The sequence below is a fragment of the Ambystoma mexicanum genome, chromosome 2p (assembly GCF_040938575.1).
Source record: "Ambystoma mexicanum isolate Mex_15411 chromosome 2p, UKY_AmexF1_1, whole genome shotgun sequence".
NCBI lineage: Eukaryota > Metazoa > Chordata > Amphibia > Caudata > Ambystomatidae > Ambystoma > Ambystoma mexicanum.
Genome location: NC_090923.1, coordinates 1,380,821,118 through 1,380,840,360, shown reverse-complemented (window position 1 = coordinate 1,380,840,360; position 19,243 = coordinate 1,380,821,118). Strand labels below are relative to the sequence as shown.

The 19,243-nt window shown below is 38.4% G+C and overlaps 1 protein-coding gene across 1 annotated transcript in view; it reads left to right on the top strand.

The window, feature by feature from the left end:
- Nucleotides 1-19,243, top strand: part of LOC138566057 (protegrin-2-like) — a 148,210-nt gene that overhangs the window by 74,175 nt on the left and 54,792 nt on the right. The gene's annotated exons all lie outside the window — the stretch shown is intronic.

Genomic DNA, 19,243 nt, shown 5'->3' with positions numbered 1-19,243 from the left:
AGTGCAGTTTTGAACAGCAGCAGCGTGAAAACTGGTTTCCACATTTGAACCAAATAAGGGCGACTTAATTTCTTTGACTGGCTTTAGGTAACTCCATCCAGTAGTTTTTAAATCATTCAACAGAGAATGGGGTGTCCCCTGTGTTATAAAACCTTTATACTGGTCTTGATGCTTTGCAGCAGAGAGGTTGAGGGAGGCTAATAACTTTTGACTTGCTGGAAGGATTTGGATGAAATATTTGAAACCAAATGTTTGTCAAGGACCCCCACAAATTGGACATTTTTGGAACAATTCGTTAAAAAATGAAAAGGTTATCAAGAAAACATAAAAATGCTGTTTTCAGCCTACTCGCATTAATTATCCCATACAGAAAAAGTGCAGTTTTTTGTACAGATGCAGCATGAAAACCGCTGGGCAGTTTGGGACCAAATAAGAAACAATTTGGGCACAACCCATTGACTTAATTTCCTTGACTGGTTTAGGGAAAATCCATCCAGTTGTTTGTAAAATATTCAACAGAGACATGGGAGTGCCCCAGTGTTTCTTATACCTTTATTTATATCATCTTTGGTCCTTTTTGGACTCGATGCGAATAATTCCAGCGATATTACTGGGAGAAGCCACAAATGAAACGCATTTTGGAAGAGGAAAAATGATGCCATCAAATTTTGGAATGAACTCTCCAACAACCTTACACAGTCTAATGACGTTCAAGACTTCAGGAAGAGACTCAAATTCTTCTATTTATGTAGTCACTCCTATGAAACACTGAATGTTTTTAATCACAGCGCTTATATGGCCTGGCCGTAGGTGCTATATAAATAGCAATAGCAATCACATCAGGCTATATATTGGGAGTAGGAAAGAAGACACCATGTGAAGTTGGGGATCTGGGGGGGTGTTGGTTAATCAGTTATGGGTAGAATATTTTTGGTTTATAGGGGAAGATCACCGGAATCTCACAAGATTACAACGGCAAAGCCGTATAATGCGCTTAAAAGAAAATGTGCGTCACACGGAGCAATGATTGATAGGTGGTAATGGGGAGGGGAAAGCAATTGAGTGGAGTGAGGGGACCTGTAAAAATTAAGGGAGATGTATGTTGAGTGCCTGTAAGAAGGTTGTGGAAGACTTTTTAATCCTGAGCAATTTTTCCCATTATCGTGGGAATCGGCACATCGCTACTCTACCGCAGGAATTTCTGTTATTGGAAATTATTACTGTGAAATTATTACAGGAAAAACGATTTTGAAAAAAAAGGTTTCACATCTGCAGTGCCTACATCTACTGGCAAGGGGCGGCAATGGGTGTCTAGTAACAAAGAAATGGTTTGACATTTCCAGTGGCCATGGCTAGTGGGCCCAAAAGAAAGATATTATTGCAACACGCACACATGCCACAGCCGAAGGCCCTAGATAGTGAGACCTCAAGAAACTATGCAACATGTTCGGCCGTCGCAATTGGTCACGGCTAAAGGTCATTTTCAAGCCATTCCATCTTATCTATCTGCCCCCTGTTCCCTGTTTGGTCCATAATGATGCCATCACAGTTGGCATCAATGATGATATCACTGGTGACATCACTAATTACATCATACATGACATCACTGGTGAGATCAATAATTACACCAAATGTGTCATTACTGTTTAAATAAGTTAGAATGTTTTTGTTGACCTCTTTTGATACATATTTTCTTTTATTAAACTTAAAAAAATAACATGACATGGAAACAATACAGTGATACAGAGGTATGATATGATTACATGTCGGACATTCATTCGTAGTACTTATCAATGTATAAAGTTGAAAATAAAAATATTTAATGTTAGACAAATGGTTTGAATTTCATGTATTAGTAAACAATTACAATACTTAATTGCAGGGAAATTACCTGATTCTGGGAAATCTATTTCAGTTTTTTCAGACATAATATAATAACCATATGTAGTAGTAAAACAAATAAGAATAAATATAAGTAAAACAACACGTTTAATAGTGAGTGTTATGAAAATAGTCAATGTTCACATTTAAATTGACATTTCTCCTTAATGTAATAACATTACATGAACACATTCTTTTCTAAATGACAAGTTTTATTACACAATAATCACATACAAAAGAAAGCACGTGCCTGTGTGCATTGTGATAGAATTAGAAGTTTGGTTAATACGCACGCAAAAAATCAGTTAGAAAAGAAATGAAGATTAGAAAGTAAATATTTAATTATAGTAAGGGTTCATTATAAATCTGTACATTTCCAGTTTTGAGTCTATGCCATGGAGCATGTAGAATACATTGGTATGGGGGTACATGCTTAATCCAGTTTCTTAAAGTACGTGTTATTTGGCCCAAATCTGCCAGCGGTTTTCACGCTACGGCTGTTCAAAAACAGAACTTTATCTCTATGGGAAAATGAATGGGACTAGGCTGAAAACAACGTTTTAATGTTTTCTTCATTACTTTTTCATTACTTTTTCATTTTCTAACAAGAAGTCTCTATTTTCTAGTGACTATATCTAACAGCTACTATCTCCTACACTTTTGATAATTAGTAGTGCCTACAACACTTTTATTGGGTTCAGTAATTATAGTTTTTGACTGCATATATTACACTAATTGCATATTGAATTTTGCATATGTATGTATATTCAGGGAAAAACTTTAGTTGCAGGGACGTTAAGATGAGCAATACATTGCAACAAAAGCTTTGAAATTCAAGGAAAACACTTTAATTGCAGGAACATTAAGGTGAACATTTAATGCAACAAAACCCATGAAATTTGGCATTTAATTCAGGCAAAGCAACCTTAACTTGCCACCTCCTGTTATGCAACATATGACCGCAATGATGACATCAGAGATTACACCAATGAGGACATCGCTGATGACATCACTGATAGCATCATATATGACATTACTGATTGCATCAGACAAAAGATTACTGATTAGGTATGTTACAATATGTATAGGACCCCTCAATAGATGTGCTTTCAGTATACTTAATAACAATGGGAAGATTGTAAAAAAGAAAAAAAGGTAAATGTCTATACATGCATAACACCAGTAGTTGTGAAGCTTTCACTTGCAGTTTTTGGTAAAAGATGAACATTAAAGTATACATATGTATTATTTTATAAATGGCTTTACTTGTATTAAATAGCAAGCAAATACAATTGTCCATTGTATAGAATGAACCTGATTATGACAAATATATTTATTTATGTATAGATATTTATATTATTTGAAAAAATGTTGTTAAATGGACGTTATAGTTACAAGTAAAATTAAAAAACCCACGAAATTCACCAGTTATGGTGAGCTATGCAACCATAACTCGTGCCACCACTGTGCATTGCTAAGACTAACACCCAGGACATCAAAGATGACATCACAAATGGAATCATTGATGACATCACTGATGACATCACATATCTGGACAGTCGTTTTTATTCAGTGACAGTGCGAATCTAAATTTTTTAAAGGTGCTGTATATCTAGAGGTTAACCTTGTCATATGTTCTTAAGGTACTTTCCTTAGGATTTGGCCTGATGTCATGGTGCACATTCATGGGACAGCAGGTCCCAAACAGACAATCCATTTTTATACACGATGATGTACTTTTATCTTATTGCCATTTTCTGGCCATGGTTTTTCTTTCCTCCTTACTAGAGTTTCCCTGTATGTTCTTCAGATGTGTGTGCATTCATGCTCTTCATTTGTAATTCTTTGTACTAACACGTGTGTAGTAATTCTTGTATTGTTAGCTGTTAATTTTAAGTTTAACATTATTCAAGACTCTGATAGGCTTGGATTTATGATTCTACTGACACATGTTAGCAGATTAAAAATACTGTACTTTAATGGTCCATACTAAAGCTAATGCATTGCTTATTTGTAGGTACGATTACACTGTTGTCTTAACAACAACAATTCAATATAACATTTCAGTTTTAATGAGTACATTTTTTGATAGGAGTAGTTTATGAGAGGTCTCCTGATCACTGTTGATATGTTAGGGGGATCTCTCTAAACAGAACCCCTTGTAGGGACTTTTGATTACAATTCATGTGATATGTGATGTCATCAGTGATGCAATCCATGATGCCTTTTGTGATGTCATCTTTGATGTCCTGAGTGGTAGTCTTAGCAGTGCACGGTGGTGGCACGAGTTATGGTTTCACAGCTTACCATAACTGGCGCATTTCTTGGCTTTTTCGATTTTACTTGTAACTATAATGTCCCTTTAACAATGTTTTTTCACAGAATTTCATAGCTTTTTATTTGTGCAACTTAACTATAACATCCCTTTGATAAAGTCTTTTCCATTAATTTTGTAGGTTTTTACCAGTGCACTGTAATTTCCTACAACTTCCTTATACTTATTTTTAATGATTACACCTAAAAATCACACTAACTTCCAGCAACTCTAGAGTCCGCAGACAGTATAAAAGGCAGCGGACAGCAGGTAGCATCAACAAAACCCAGAAGTGCAGGGGACAACCGAACATTGTGTACACTTCTAATGACAAAAACATATACATAATCCAACATTACTAATATTTACTCCACCCAAATACATATCTTTATACTTTTCAACATTTACAAATGTGAAAATATTTTTTTAATTTATCAGACAATATTATGGAATGTACCAGAAACAAAGCATAACTGTGCACCTCACATTATCAGTTTAGTAAAACTCTTTATAGACACTGAGATACAGCAACAGGACATTGGAAAATAATCTGTTACCAAATAGAAAGTTCTTTATTTCTTACTTTATTATTACCATTCATTATATAAACATTTCTAACAAGCAAATATCACCATTTTATATTTTGATAGAAATGGAAAACACACTTGAGCTAGAAGAGTACATTCCCAAAGAAGAAAAGAGTGGTGATGAAATCTCTAGTGGTAAACAATATATCTTTCAATGCAAACAAATATTGTAAGTTATATAGAGCTTATTGAAATAATAATTTCTTGTAGTATATAATGTAGATGAAGAAACCAAGCCGCAGAGTAATTATGGAGAATCTCAACAACCAGAAACACTATCCCAATCCCCATCTGTACAGAATCAAATCATGAACCTGTCTTCAAAATTAGATGAATTACTTTAAAGAACTTGTAATTTATGTTAAAAATCATGTAATTAGAAATCTTGATTATCACTGCCCTACTTGTACCTGCCCTCCTCTCCCCAGCAATCACCCCAATCATTGCCAGGAGACTCTACTAATAAATGTTTTTATGAAAGCTTTATCTCCAATTTCCCAATTATGAAAATATTCAACCTCCAAATTCCCCTATTTACATTTCGTACTCGGATTCCCCATTACTTTCTTCTAATACCTAATTATAAATGTCATCTGTATATATAAGTCCCACAAATGATTTTCTCTGTAAATATGTAATGTAAATAAAAAAATGTAATGTTCCAAAGTTTGTAAAAAAACAAATTTTTAAATGCCAATTTGATGTCTTTGACTGAATATTTACATACCAGTGATGCAGTATGGATATTTTAGTGTCCGCAAATTTATGCCTAGTCTGCGAAACAAACTACGCACTTCTAATTTGTCCGCAAAGGCCATTGTCCAGGTGCGGACACCACACCGTGTTCATGCTACGTCATAGGTCATGTTGTAGTTCACGGATGTGGTTCATGCATGCGGACATCCCAGACGTCGTCATATGATCGCGCCAATGTGGCACAATGAAGTGTCCATGATCGATGTCCATGCTTCACAGACATCTTTAAATTCAAATTTGCGCACCTCCTTGAACCATTGGCAATGCTTCTATACACTTTTTACAACTTTTTATGCACTTTTACCTGTACCGGAAGTCTGTTGCCTTGTCACGGCATCACAGTCCTTGTTATGTGACCATGCAGCATGATGACGTGTCCCTGGTCGATGTTTGTGCTTCGTGGCCTTTAAATTCAGTTTTTGGCCACTCTAGGGACTTTCAAGTGAAAACCCTGCCCTTCCATAGCTCCCAGTACCACTCCCTCTTAATTCCGAAACATTTTACAACTTTTCAAGGCCTTATTTGGGTGCTGAAGTCCACAGACAGGGTGGTAGGTAGTCAACTGACATTTCCTCCAAGGGCACCCACCCATTTCTGTTAGTCATTCTCAATCTGGCACACCAGCAGAGAGGACCTTTTTTTTCCAGAGAGCACAGCAGACCTTTTTACAATGACATCTGCATTGGCCATGCCTCCTCCCCCTCCCCAAGGGCCACCACCACCACCACCACCACCACCTCGAGGACCTTAACAGGGCAACAGGGGACCTGCAGTAGATAACATGTAGGAGGAAGCGGAAGACAAAGATGTAGTGGAGGAAGTGCCTACTACGTCGGTGTGGGCAGAAGTTGTCATGGGTGTGGAGTTTTCTGTACCACCAGTGGAGGAGTACCAAAGTCTCAAGCTGCACATGTGCGCTGCAATGTGTGCAAAATTGTACTCAGTCGCAGCCAAAAAGGGCAGTACTCCTTTGGTGCTACCTCCATGTGCCGACACACCTGCACCTTTCACCCGGGAAGGACTGAGAAAGGCAATCCCCTGCTCAGCGAATAGGCTTACTTTAGCCACTACACCCTTGTCAACCACTCCTGTCAGCACTCGGGACACCGCAGTGGGACAGAGGATTCCTCTTGCTGTCTCACAGACCATACATGAGGCTGTTGACCCATACCATGTGTGGTCAACAATTATGTGTATTTACTTTGACACAATTATCTGCAGGGGGGTGGGCATCTGAAGCACTTTGAGGTGGTTATGAAGGCACATGAATAGGATTACCCCCTATCGTAGCCTCTTTACAGCCCTACATTTTCCTTTGTTCAGCTGTCCTGCCCTTGTGGTGGTTGGTGCCTCTTCCCTCTCTCCCTTCCCCCCTCCCTCTCTCCATCTCTTCCATTATCCCCCTTCCCTCCACTCCTCCATCTCTGCTTTGCTCTCTCTTTCCCGCTGCAAAACCCCCCCAAAAAAACAACAAATTAAAGAAAAATAATAATCTTATAGACTCTACTTTACATTTATAATTCATGTAGTAAGACTCTATAAGCACATCTAACATTTTCATTAGCTTTACATTTTATGCTAAGAAAATGGTAGACAATTTGCATAGCAAAGAAAAGGTGACAGTAATACATTTCTGTCCCACCCCTTTTCTACTGCCATACAAAATGTTAACATAAACTATAACATGCATAGAAAGTGTTTAGCCGTTATCTATGGCTTTCACACTTCCCACTCATAATACACTACCATAAAATGAGTCACTCCCTTTTACGCAGCCATATAGTCATCGGACAGTAACACTGTCTGCAGACTTCTTGGGCAATTAAAAGGAGGTGGGGGAAGGGGGGTATAAACTCAATTCATTTTTTTTAATTCTACAATGTGGCTCTTAAAATAGCTTTTTTTGTAGTATGTACTATACTAATAAATGCTGTACTGTCCTTATTTGTTTTTTATAACTCCTGCAAAAACTGCTTCAAACATTTTTTGTGTTTTTGGTTTTTGTGTTCTATACCTATTAACAGATGCTTGGCTATATATTTCACTGTTCCCTTTTCATTTTTTTCCACAAAAACGGTTTGAAGGCATTCTGACCATTGGAAAGAAAAATAAAATTTCCAACATCTGTCAAATGAACTCCATCTCGACTGAAAAATATTCACACCATCAAACTTTATGTTGCCATTGTGGAAATATGCCATTCTTACATCTTGTAAAAAAGCACATACAGTTTTCCTAACATTCCGCCTGGCTTTTCCATTTGTGCACAAAACAAGTGTGAACGTTTCCACATTTGCTTTTGATTAATTAGTGAAAAAATAATCTTTAGAGCTGGAAACAGTTCCCTTAGTCTTTTGAACGTGCCCTTCATGCCAAACTGAAAGGACAGTCCAGTCACATACCCCAAACTATTTCCTCCACAATGAATTATAATAATGTCAGGATGTTTAAACTGAACCATATTCTCGCACAATGCTAACAATTCCACCCATTTTAATCCTCAAATTCCATACCAGGAAACTTCCACTTCTTCCAATCCAAGATTAGCAGAGATGTTGCGATGCTCGGTGTAAACCTTTAACCAGTGTATCCATGAATCTCGCAAAATCCACAAACTCTACTTCTTCATAGCCATACCCATCTTTCCACCACTTCACTTCACACAAGTAAGAAAACACTTGCTACCCTGTGCTCCTGTACACTTCAATGCCTCCTACACAACCACAAGCCCTGATTGGCTGATTCCCCGATTGTCCGTGGATGTTTGCAACTGTCAGCAGTCTCCACAGTCCAATTTCCATGCCAGGCATCCTTAAAAGAACTGGATGGCACATGTAGGTCCGTAGACTATCGCAGACATCCAGGGACACTGTCGCACAGAGCAGCCCTTATGCCCTTTTTACTTTTATGTTTGTAACACTCCCTCATTGGCTACTTTCAAACAGGCACACATCCATCCAGCAATCACATCCAAAATCTACATGTAACCCTGTAACCTCATTTCAACACTTCAGATGTACATTTCAGCTCCGAGAGTACAATTTTCCAGTCATTCACAGCCTCCTGCATCAAAAAGTACTGTGAAACTCTCCAAGATTTCCATTTGCAGATTCAACAATATCTACAACTAACAAGACATAGTATAAGTATGCTTATATAACTTTCCCTGTAATAAGAACTTCAATAGGCATATTCTCTTTTTTAACCACGGCCATCAAATGCAATTCTTCACCTGCTCACATTAAGTGACACTGACTCACATGTACTGCCAACATATTGGACTTCCTCACACCAACTGCCACTTAACAATGTTATTCAAATCATGTGTAACTACATTTCCCTTACTTACAGAAAAAAGATACAAACAGTGCAGTTCTAAATGCACATATACATTTTTTATTTTCAACTAAACGCCCCTAAAAAGAAATATTTTTAAAAGAACACCATTTTACTTGCATATAAATGTCATATTTTGCAACCTTTCCCATCACATTCATTATAGTGCCACCATTCTCCACCTACTCACACATATTTGTATAGTTCCAATATATCTATACATGTTTTCCCTTTCAATAAATGATTACTACAAACATGAAAACCTAAATGCAACACTTGCATACAAATTACTAGTCTTTTCCAACCATTACTATAACACACCATATACTAACAACATACACTGCTGCAACTACAAACTTCCATGGTATTACCAATAAGCCACAGTCTCCTACTCTTTAAAAACACTGCAACACATTACAAATCCATTGCACCCCAAAGAGTGCCCTTTCCATATTAAAAGCAGAAGGACAATAATTGCCCTACTGCAAAAAGATCAATTTTGTCATGCATTTATGCATCAAGGCAAACTTTGCTGTACAGCTAATACTATTCCTTATTTACCCTGTTGCTTTTAATATGCCAAACTGCACTTGTCATAGTGCAATCGTTGGAACAACATAGTTAACATACTTTACCCCTCCACAAATAACAGCACTTTAGTCACTCTTCCTTACAATAACTCCTCCTACCTTAATAAATAACAACCTTTGCTAGTGAAACTACTTCACAATTACCACCTATATCAGCTAACTTTCTTTTACAATTACAGGGAAAAAAAAGATTGACAAAGACAGCTACCGAACAAGGAAAACTCTTCACGCCCTATAAAGTAAGTATATTAATTTAGCATCTATTTCTCTGTAATTGAAACCATGTACCGTCACTATGGGCCTCATTACGACCCAGGCGGAGGACCATGGTGCTATTAGGTGCAAATTGCGGCACCGTACTTAGCACCAAGGTCCCTTTGCGGGTCCCTACTTTAACGGCTGGTAAAACCAGCCGTTGAGGTCGGGTCCGCAAAGGGACCTCGTAATTAGGCGCTAATAGGTTAACGGCGCCGCAGCCTTTTACGGCGCCGTTACCCCATTAGCGCCTGGGTCGTAATGAGGCCCTATATATTAGCCTGAAGTATTATTTTCAACTCAACACTATTACTTATTCAATTGCAGCATTCACGCTCTTTCTAATCCTGTCTGAACATTGCTCTTTTTTCAATACACCACCAATTCCTTACTGCCTAACAACACAACCATCTCTCATGAACCTCTATACCACAACTTCATTTCTTTATTCTCTCATACGCCTATTCAGCGCAAGTCCTCGTTTCCAACCCAACATTGTTCGCACTCATTGCATTCCAGATTACTCACACACATTAGCACAAATACACACTCTTCCTCTGCCATTTTCAATTACACCAACACAACCTTCATACCTATACACTATATCACACCATTACAACAACCACTGTTTTCCTCAACACATCATAATATTCCTAGTTATTAAATCAAACCACCACTTCCTTACTAACAGCAGTACTGCTCAACACATTCTATCAGGACTTTATTAACCATTCCCCATCACATCAATATACTTATTTTATAAACCACCTGATTCCAATATCATATTTACCGAAGCCCATCACACTTATGCAGCTTCCTACTCTTACAACCTTCCCAACCACACCTGTCATCCCACTAGACAATTAATCTCTACAGTAACACCCACACACCCATACAGAATACATGCATAAACATTCCACAAAATAGAAACACAACCTTTCTTTTTTCCCAACAGACAGAACAGACTGCCTACTAGGAACCAACGATGTAGAAAACAAAGAAAATATAGAGCAGGTAAAAATAAGAACAAGCCATATAGTCATCCGCCTCTAAAACAATGTATAGAACATTTTAAAAGAGAATAGCTAGTAACCTCATTCAACAAAAGTAAACCAGCCAGCACTAAAATAAGTAAGACCCTGTTGCAAATGTAAAGTAAAAAAAAAATGTACAAATAAAAGCAGACCTTAAAATTAACCTAACACTACATCTGTCAATGTTAATGTAGCCACAGTGAAACATTTCAGAAAATCAATTTCACAAAAATATTTCCACCGTAGAGTTTTTAACAATCTCATACAATGTTTAAAAAGTCATATTCTACGCTTAAAAATACCACAGAAAAGTAATCCTCAAAGCTCTAATTGACAGCACATTTCTTCTAAAGAAAAATTGGTTAAATTAATTTTAAACAGAATAAAACCACAAACTGACTTAATCAATAAATTACAAAAAGTACTTCTAAACATGCACAATATCAATATAGATACCTTTCAAACTTCTGTAATGGTGAATGGTTTCACACAAGCAGCACAGAACCATATTTCAACGAAGAGGCTTATAAACAAGAACAAATAAACCCAATTGCCATAGATAATAATGGGCAAGGCTATGAAGTGGCAAAAGAAACCCTTATAGAAAAAACTTTCCCTAAAAATTTTCAATCAAATGTTCCTTTTGTCCAAACAAACCGTCCAGTATACAAATGGACGTGCAGCTCAATATGTAATGTACGCCAACAATCCTTCAAATCTTTAAGACAATTTGTAATTTGTCATTTATTTATTAGATATACATATAGCCATTTGGCTTTGTATAACACAATACATACAACAATAACATACAAATATACTTATCGATGTGTTAAAAAGGTCCATGCCATATAAAAATACATTATCCAATACATTTAAAAATTTCAACAATTTTAAAATAGAACAATACTATAAAATATATCAAATTAATCTCATTACCACTCATAAAATTCATCCACAATTCATAGTTATTATGCACATCAATAGAGTTGTCATATGATTTAAAATACTTCAATCTCAAATTCACTAAGCTTTCACAATTCATTATTACATGGTGGAGAGATTCAATTACATTACTTCTGCATAGCTGACAATTCCTCTGTGTGTGAGCTAGTCTTCATCTATTACCTTTCGTCTCCAATAGTTCAGATGCATTCAATTTAAGCAACAGATAAGTACGGAATGTTCTGGTGCTTCACAATTACTCAATGACTGTGTGAAACTGAAAGACAAAAGTAGAATCAAAACTTCATGGACAGCTGGCCAGTATTCAGCCACATTGGACTGTGAGGACTGTCAGGAACTTCTTGCAAAAGCACCTTCCATCAAATCAAAATATTAGCAACACACCATTCCACTATACAAACACTTATGCATAGATTGTACTATGAAAAAAGCCCTGCTCTGGAACTGCACAAATTTAACAAAAATGCTCCTACATGGAACAGCCAAAGAACTCCTTTGAGAACTAGAACATATCCAAAGTAAATATTTTGGAACAGAAGTTGACTTAGAAAATTCAGTAACTTTAGAAAACATTAGCGAAATCCTCACCAAAACCAACCTCCTTACAAACATATATAAAAAAGAAATAGCAAGTTTCAAAACACATCTGTTGAAATACCGGACAGAAAATGTGTCTGTTGTCGCAGAACCTTTTATAAAAAGAGCACAAAAATATTAGCTATGGCTTACAAAAGAGAGGACAATGAGGAATCCCAATGGTTCCAATTATCTTTATATCTAACAGTAGAAAATAAATACAAAATAACCGAACCCTCAATAGCTTGCACATACTGAAATACAAAGCGTGACAATAACCAAATACCATTATGGGATATCACTGATAACTTAGAAATCTTCCCACTTCCAAAAGCTCTCCAACAACTTAACTTGTGTGAGAGCATTCCAATCCAAACAGTACACCTATTTCAAGTTATAATACTCCTTCAACCCAAAACTGCCAAATTGCCTCCATCTAAGTTACTAAAAGGCATTTGTGGCAAAGCAGTATATTTGCCATTATAGCTTGAAGAAAATGTAGAGTGCGGTGGCCAATAGAACAATCTTTGATTGTACTAGTTAATATAAACAATATTGTAGTGAATGAGTGAGGGTTTTATGCTTGATTTTTTAATAGATTGTGTTTAATGGTTGTAATGATTATATATGATGTATATTTTATGGATTTTTTTTATTCAATCCGAAATTAAGAATGTACTCTACTAGTTAATGGTGTACCAGCAAAAGACAAGTAATGAATACTACAGAGACATACACATAGAGGAAAACCTATGTGAAACCACCCAAATAATTGTAGATTTGCCACAAACTGGCCGATTTGAACATGTGAATCCTTTTACTGCAGCCAACATTTAAGACCAGTAAACAATTCAACCACTCCATTCCAAAGACACCATAGAAGATGCAGTAGAAACATATCAAATGTGTCAAGCCAAAGGATCACCAATGAGCATATGGGAGAAAGGTGTAGAAGCACGTTCATTTCCCCTACTCTTTCCTACAGAAAAAGGAGGAAGATATGATGAAAGATCCACACAAATTAGTACATCAGAATATCGCTCATTACAAATGTATTCTGAAGACCCAAGATTCAGACAAAATGTAGAATACATTTTTCACTTCCTGTTTGAAAGCGAATTAGCAACTCTATGTTATGGAGTTGCACACACATTAAAAACAATGTCTCATTTCTTAAACATGCCAGCCAACTGCTTCAAAAGATAAAAGACAAATATGAAATTTTGCTGTCAAGTATTACAAATCTCTTGACAAACATGCATGGCACAAATGAATGCTGTTTCGAACGTCACACTGATGTACGTTGTATTCTAAGGAACCTGGGCCCACGCTCATGGTTTGTTACTTTAGGTCATGCAGAATATGCATGGGAGAACTTGGCAAAATAAAGAAGGAATGGATCTAGAAACAGCAGGAGGACTCTGTTCCTTGAAACTGTCAATGTTTCAGGATACTTCCACCATCGGTTCATTGCTATGCTGGACGTTATCTGCAATAAAACCACCCCTCCACTCGGAGAAGTAAAACACTTCTTTCGGACAAAAGAATAGCAATCCGGAGGAGCACCACACATTCACATGCTTTTGTGGATTAGAGATGCTCCCAAATTTGGCAATGACAGTGATGCCACTGTTTTACAATGTATTCAAAAATATATCACCTGAGACATCCATTCAGAAACTACACATAGTGACCTACATGCACAAATCTTATGCTTCCAAAAACATAAGTGAGGCAAATACTGCCGGTGTCGATATAAAAACAAAGGTGAATACTATACCAAATGTCGCTTTGGTTTCCCATGATCAGTTTCTACCAAAGGGCAAGTAAATAGCTTGATGTCTTCTGTTAGATACAGTGTAAAATGGAAATCCCCTGAACAGACATACAACCTTAAAAGAGATGAGGCACCCAACTACATCAATGATTACAGACCAATCATTGCTCTCTTGTGGAATGCAAATAGAGACATATAATATATTGCAGACAATTCCACTGCAGTTGAAAGATATGTCACACCAAAGCTGAAGAGACACAGCTAAAAGACCTTTGGGCTAACCTATCATCTGACAAAACCCTCTCACAAAAATTGTACAGCTTTGGTATAAAAATGCTACCACATAGAGAATATGGATGCTATGAAACTGCAGACCGTTTAACAGGTAAACCCTTATATGGAAAATCTGAAAACATTGTCTGGCTAACACCTTGGTCCAGCTTCATCACAAAAAAGGGTACTAAAATCCTACCAAGAGGTAGAAACAAGAGCCAGAAAAGATCCCAACAGCCAGGACATTTTAAAAAACAACTTAATTGACACATTGGGCCTCATTACGAGTCCGGCTGTAACCGCGACGGTAAAACCGCCTGGTTACCGCCGGACTCGTATTACCATTCTGCCTCTGTGACTCCTGGAATTACCAGGGCATTACAGCCCAGGTGTCCCGGGAGTCACCGAGGCGGACTGGTGTTAATCCCCATTCCCATTGAGTCCCATAGGACTCAATGGGAATGGGGAAGTGGAAACACCGGCACCATCTCGTGATGGTGCTGGTGTTTCCACGTCCGCCTGCAGGTGGGAGGTGTTCAACGCGCCAGGTCAGACCTGGCGGGAAGATCACCTTCCGCCTGCAGGGGTTGGGATCGGGCGGTCCGGAATTAACAGTGGCGGCGGGTTTACCGCTACTGTTAATTCCGGACCGCCCGACCCGTAATGAGGCCCAGTGTATCTAAACAGAAGTACCTCTTTGGAAAACATGTGCCTCTATTACATAGCCCAGAACTACTCCTACAAAAATAATGTTGTGCCAGATGAGACAACTGCCCAATATTCAGTCTCACCTTGCGAATGAAGCCTAATAAAACTTACCAAGCCCAGCCTAATTAATCATCTGAAATTATTGTTTGAATCTCCACAACATAGAGAAATTTTATTTCATTTGAAGCTGCATTCAAACCAACTGATAGCAGTATAACAAATGTCAATTTTAAACAATACAAACACATGTTTGAAAATGAACACCAACAGGGGGAAGGAAATGAAGCTTTACTAGATAAAGACACACCTGAAGTCAGTCAACCTTGTCTTACAGGAAGCCTGGAACCACTTGGAGAACCACTCATTCTAAATGCATCATAAATAATCATGACTGAGGTAGAAAACACCACGTATCAATATAAAAAATCGGAAGAAGACTGGTCAGCGCTCAAATCACAGCTAAATGATGAACACTGAAATCACTGAACATAAATTTAAACATGTAACTAAAACTTGTACCTGTAGAAATTATAAAACTCTACTCCTGTATGCAAGGGGTAAAGCTGGTTCTGGCAAAACGTTCTAAATTAAAATAATCAGCACATTTCTACAAGACTTAACAAATAACAATCTTTCAGCTGTTCAACAGCCCCCCAGGTGTAGCTGCCTACAACATAGGAAGTGTAACTTTACACCGGCTAGTTCTCCTCCCAGTAGAACACCAAAACAAATTAGAATACTACAAATGATCAGCAGAAGCTGCTACTAAAGTATGCAGAATTCTGAAACAAATGAATGTCCTTCTGATTGATGAAGTAAGCATGGTTTCAAAACTCATGCTGGCTTTAATTCATCTCAGAATGCAAGAAGTCCTAAAAACCGACTCTGAAGAACTGTTTGGAGGAAAAAAATAATTGTTTTCAGAGATCTCCTACAGTTAACACTAGTAAAGGGTCAACCTATTTTCAAAACATCAGGATACAACCAATGCCATAATACACTTGGCAGTATTGGAAATGTAAGTCTCTGGCAACATTTGTGCTACAGAGAACTAACTCGAAACATGCATCAGTCTACAGATCTAACCTATGGTAACGTTTTCAAAAGCATTAGAACTGGTCTGCTTACTAAAGATGCAAAATCCATCTTAAAAACTAGAGTAATCCATGAACTGTATTGACAAAAGACATCTGCCCCTGATGTTATGGAACAATTAACTCAAGAAAATATAAAATGCATGTGCTTAATACCAATGCTTGGAAGCTGTAGCCAATTCATCGATACAATGTTAAAAAAAGAAATGCAAACCTTAGTGCATATCAGCTCCACAGACAAACTAGAAGTGCATGACATGACACTCCCTATGTGTCAACAAGCAACAGCAAGACTATATAGCTTAGAAAAATGTATCTCCAACACAGCTGGATTAGAAAAACTATTAACTCTGAGTCTAAAGTGCAGAGTAATTCTAAAACGTAAAATTGACGTAGAGCAAGGTTAGTCAATGGAGCAATTGGTACAGTTGTTGGATTCCAAACATATCTACATCACAACAACATTCAGTTTGTCAACATCCACTTTGACAAACTTGCAGAAGTTAGAAGAATGGGCCACACAATAGAAAATGTCCTTCTTTTCAACATCTATATACGCAACAATTCTTTTGATCTCTTGCATATGCTGTCACTATTCACAAATGACAAGGTCTAACTCTAGATCATGAACTGATCGACATTGGCAACAAAGTCTTCAAAGAAGGTATGAGTTACATAGCACTTTCACTTCTCCATACACTCAATGATCTATTCCTAGTTAACTTTGATGCAAACAAAGTCAACGCTGACATTCCTTGCATCCTAAAATTCAACAGGCTACGTTCACTGTACACCACCATCCGGATATGTACCCTGTACCTCAACAAACAAACTCATTATTGTTTTATTTGTTTCACTTGTATAGCACATACAAAACCAAAGGCATCTAGGCACTGTAGAGGAACGAGTTACACGTTGCCCAGCGGCGATGATCATGAATAGTCAAATACAAACACGGTTACATACAGAGTGTACAACGCATCAGATTCATAATTCGATGGGAAGCTATGCACAGTTTAGGTAAACAAGCAGGTTTTGTGGGCCCTGTAGAAGGCCCAGTAGGATTCCTCTGCCCTTAACGCATGTGGTAGAGAATTCCATGGTTTAGCAGCAATGACTGGGAAACTTGTCCCTCCCGCTTTGGCGCATTTGAACTTGGGTTGAACAAGTCTATGGTGTATGGTGCTCTGCTGGACCTGGACGAGTGAGTCTTAGCAATGTTTTAGGACTGGTAGGGCTGGGCGGATTTTGAGATACACCACTGAGTGATTGTAAGTGTCTTGAATGAGATTCTTTCTCGGATGTAAAACCAGTGTGCTGCTCTTCGGGTGGCTGACAATAGTTCTCTGGTGTGGATTTGGCATTGGCTATTCTTGAGTTGAAGGTATTGGCTTTGGCTTGGACGATAGCTTGTTTGTATTTTTTGGATAGTTTTGTGAACTTCTGTTTTAGGGCATCAGAGGGTTTTTGTTTCCAACAGGTTTTGTCAAGTCTTTTTTAGTTCTAAGATCCGAAAGGTTCTGGGTGTACCAGGAGTTGATGAGAGCTGCAGGTTTGGCTTTTTTAGGAACTAATGGGGCAATGGTATCAATTGCGCCAGTTGGTTTTTTGGTGTAAAGATCAGCTATATTCTTGGGATCAGATGCATCCAGGGACTCTGGTTTGAGGACATCACGAAATGGTAAGAGGCTGTCTTTGGTTATCTTACGGGAGCTGCGAGGTAAGAGGCTTGGTTTGCAGGCCAAGGGGGATAGTGAAGGCAATGATGTGGTGGTCCGACCATGTACAGGGAATATTAGACTTGGCAGTTGAGGTCAGCTAGCCAATCCATGGAGCACCCTTAAATGTGCATCGGTTGCAGATCCGCTGACTGAAGCTTAAACTGGTTAGGGAATTCTCTAGCAAAGTGGCTTGTAGGTCGGTGTGGTCATTAAGGCCTATATTTAGAACTCCAAGGAGAATCACTTGAGATGAGGGCTGAAGTAGGTCTTATACAAATGTCAGGATAGGACCAGGCGGGTGGTAGACAACATGAACAATGATTGTGTTGATGGGGGAGAAAGTCGGTTTCTGAAAGGGGATATTGCAGTTTTCTTTGAGGGAGGTGTTGAGTTGCCTAATGCGAAGCTGGTCTTTTGCTATGAGGGCGACTCCACCACCTCTGGAGTTCAATCTGTCTCTCCTGAAGATAGTGAAGCCTGATGGGATGGCGAGGGATAGGGCAGGGCCAGAAGCTGTGTGCAGCCAGGTTTCCGTGATGGCAAGGGCATCGAGAGCCCCTACTGTCAGGAGGTCATGGATGTCAAGAGCATGGGCAGGTAGAGAATGGGCATTGACCAAGGCTAAATTGAGGAGAGGACCAGGGGCGTTGTGACTGCCTACTGCGCTCTGTGTGGCTGAGTCAATCAGAGCAGAGCTGTTGGGAGCCATGCTTGAAGGGTCACTGGCAAGGTAAAGGTATGGTAAAGGCTATGGTTATCAGTCAAATTAGAAGACTGGTTGGTGTTTGAGACAGTGCTAATACATTTAGCCGTGTTGGCCAAATTTACATCACCAATGGGAACATTACAAGGTGCAGTGCCACTATTGGCAAGGATGGGCACAACTACATCACCAATGGGAGAATTACAGGCAGAAATGGGCACAGTTGTCTCACAAATCGGCACAGTATTGGAAGCATTGGGGGCAACTACAGCACAGATGGGTGCAACATTCGAAGAAATAGATACAGTTGCCTCACAGAAGGGCACAGTATTGGTAGCATTGGGGGTAACTACAGCGCAAATGCGCGCCACAGTAACAGAAATGGGTGCCATTACCTTACAAAGGGATGCACAGACATTCATATTAGCAGAAGGGTCTGTTATTGGAAGCAGCACACATATTGTGGCAGGTGTTATTGGGTCGGATGTTTCAGAGTCTGTGTTGAAAAAAGAAAAGTGATAGAAACAGAACCTTTACCAGATTCCGCTGCAATACCACCAAATTAACAAAGAACAACTGCTGTTCTATCAAATAATACAAGCACACAACTCTCTAGTCCAAACATAACTGCACGTCCATCAAAAGACAAATAGACAAATATAAACTGTCGAAAAA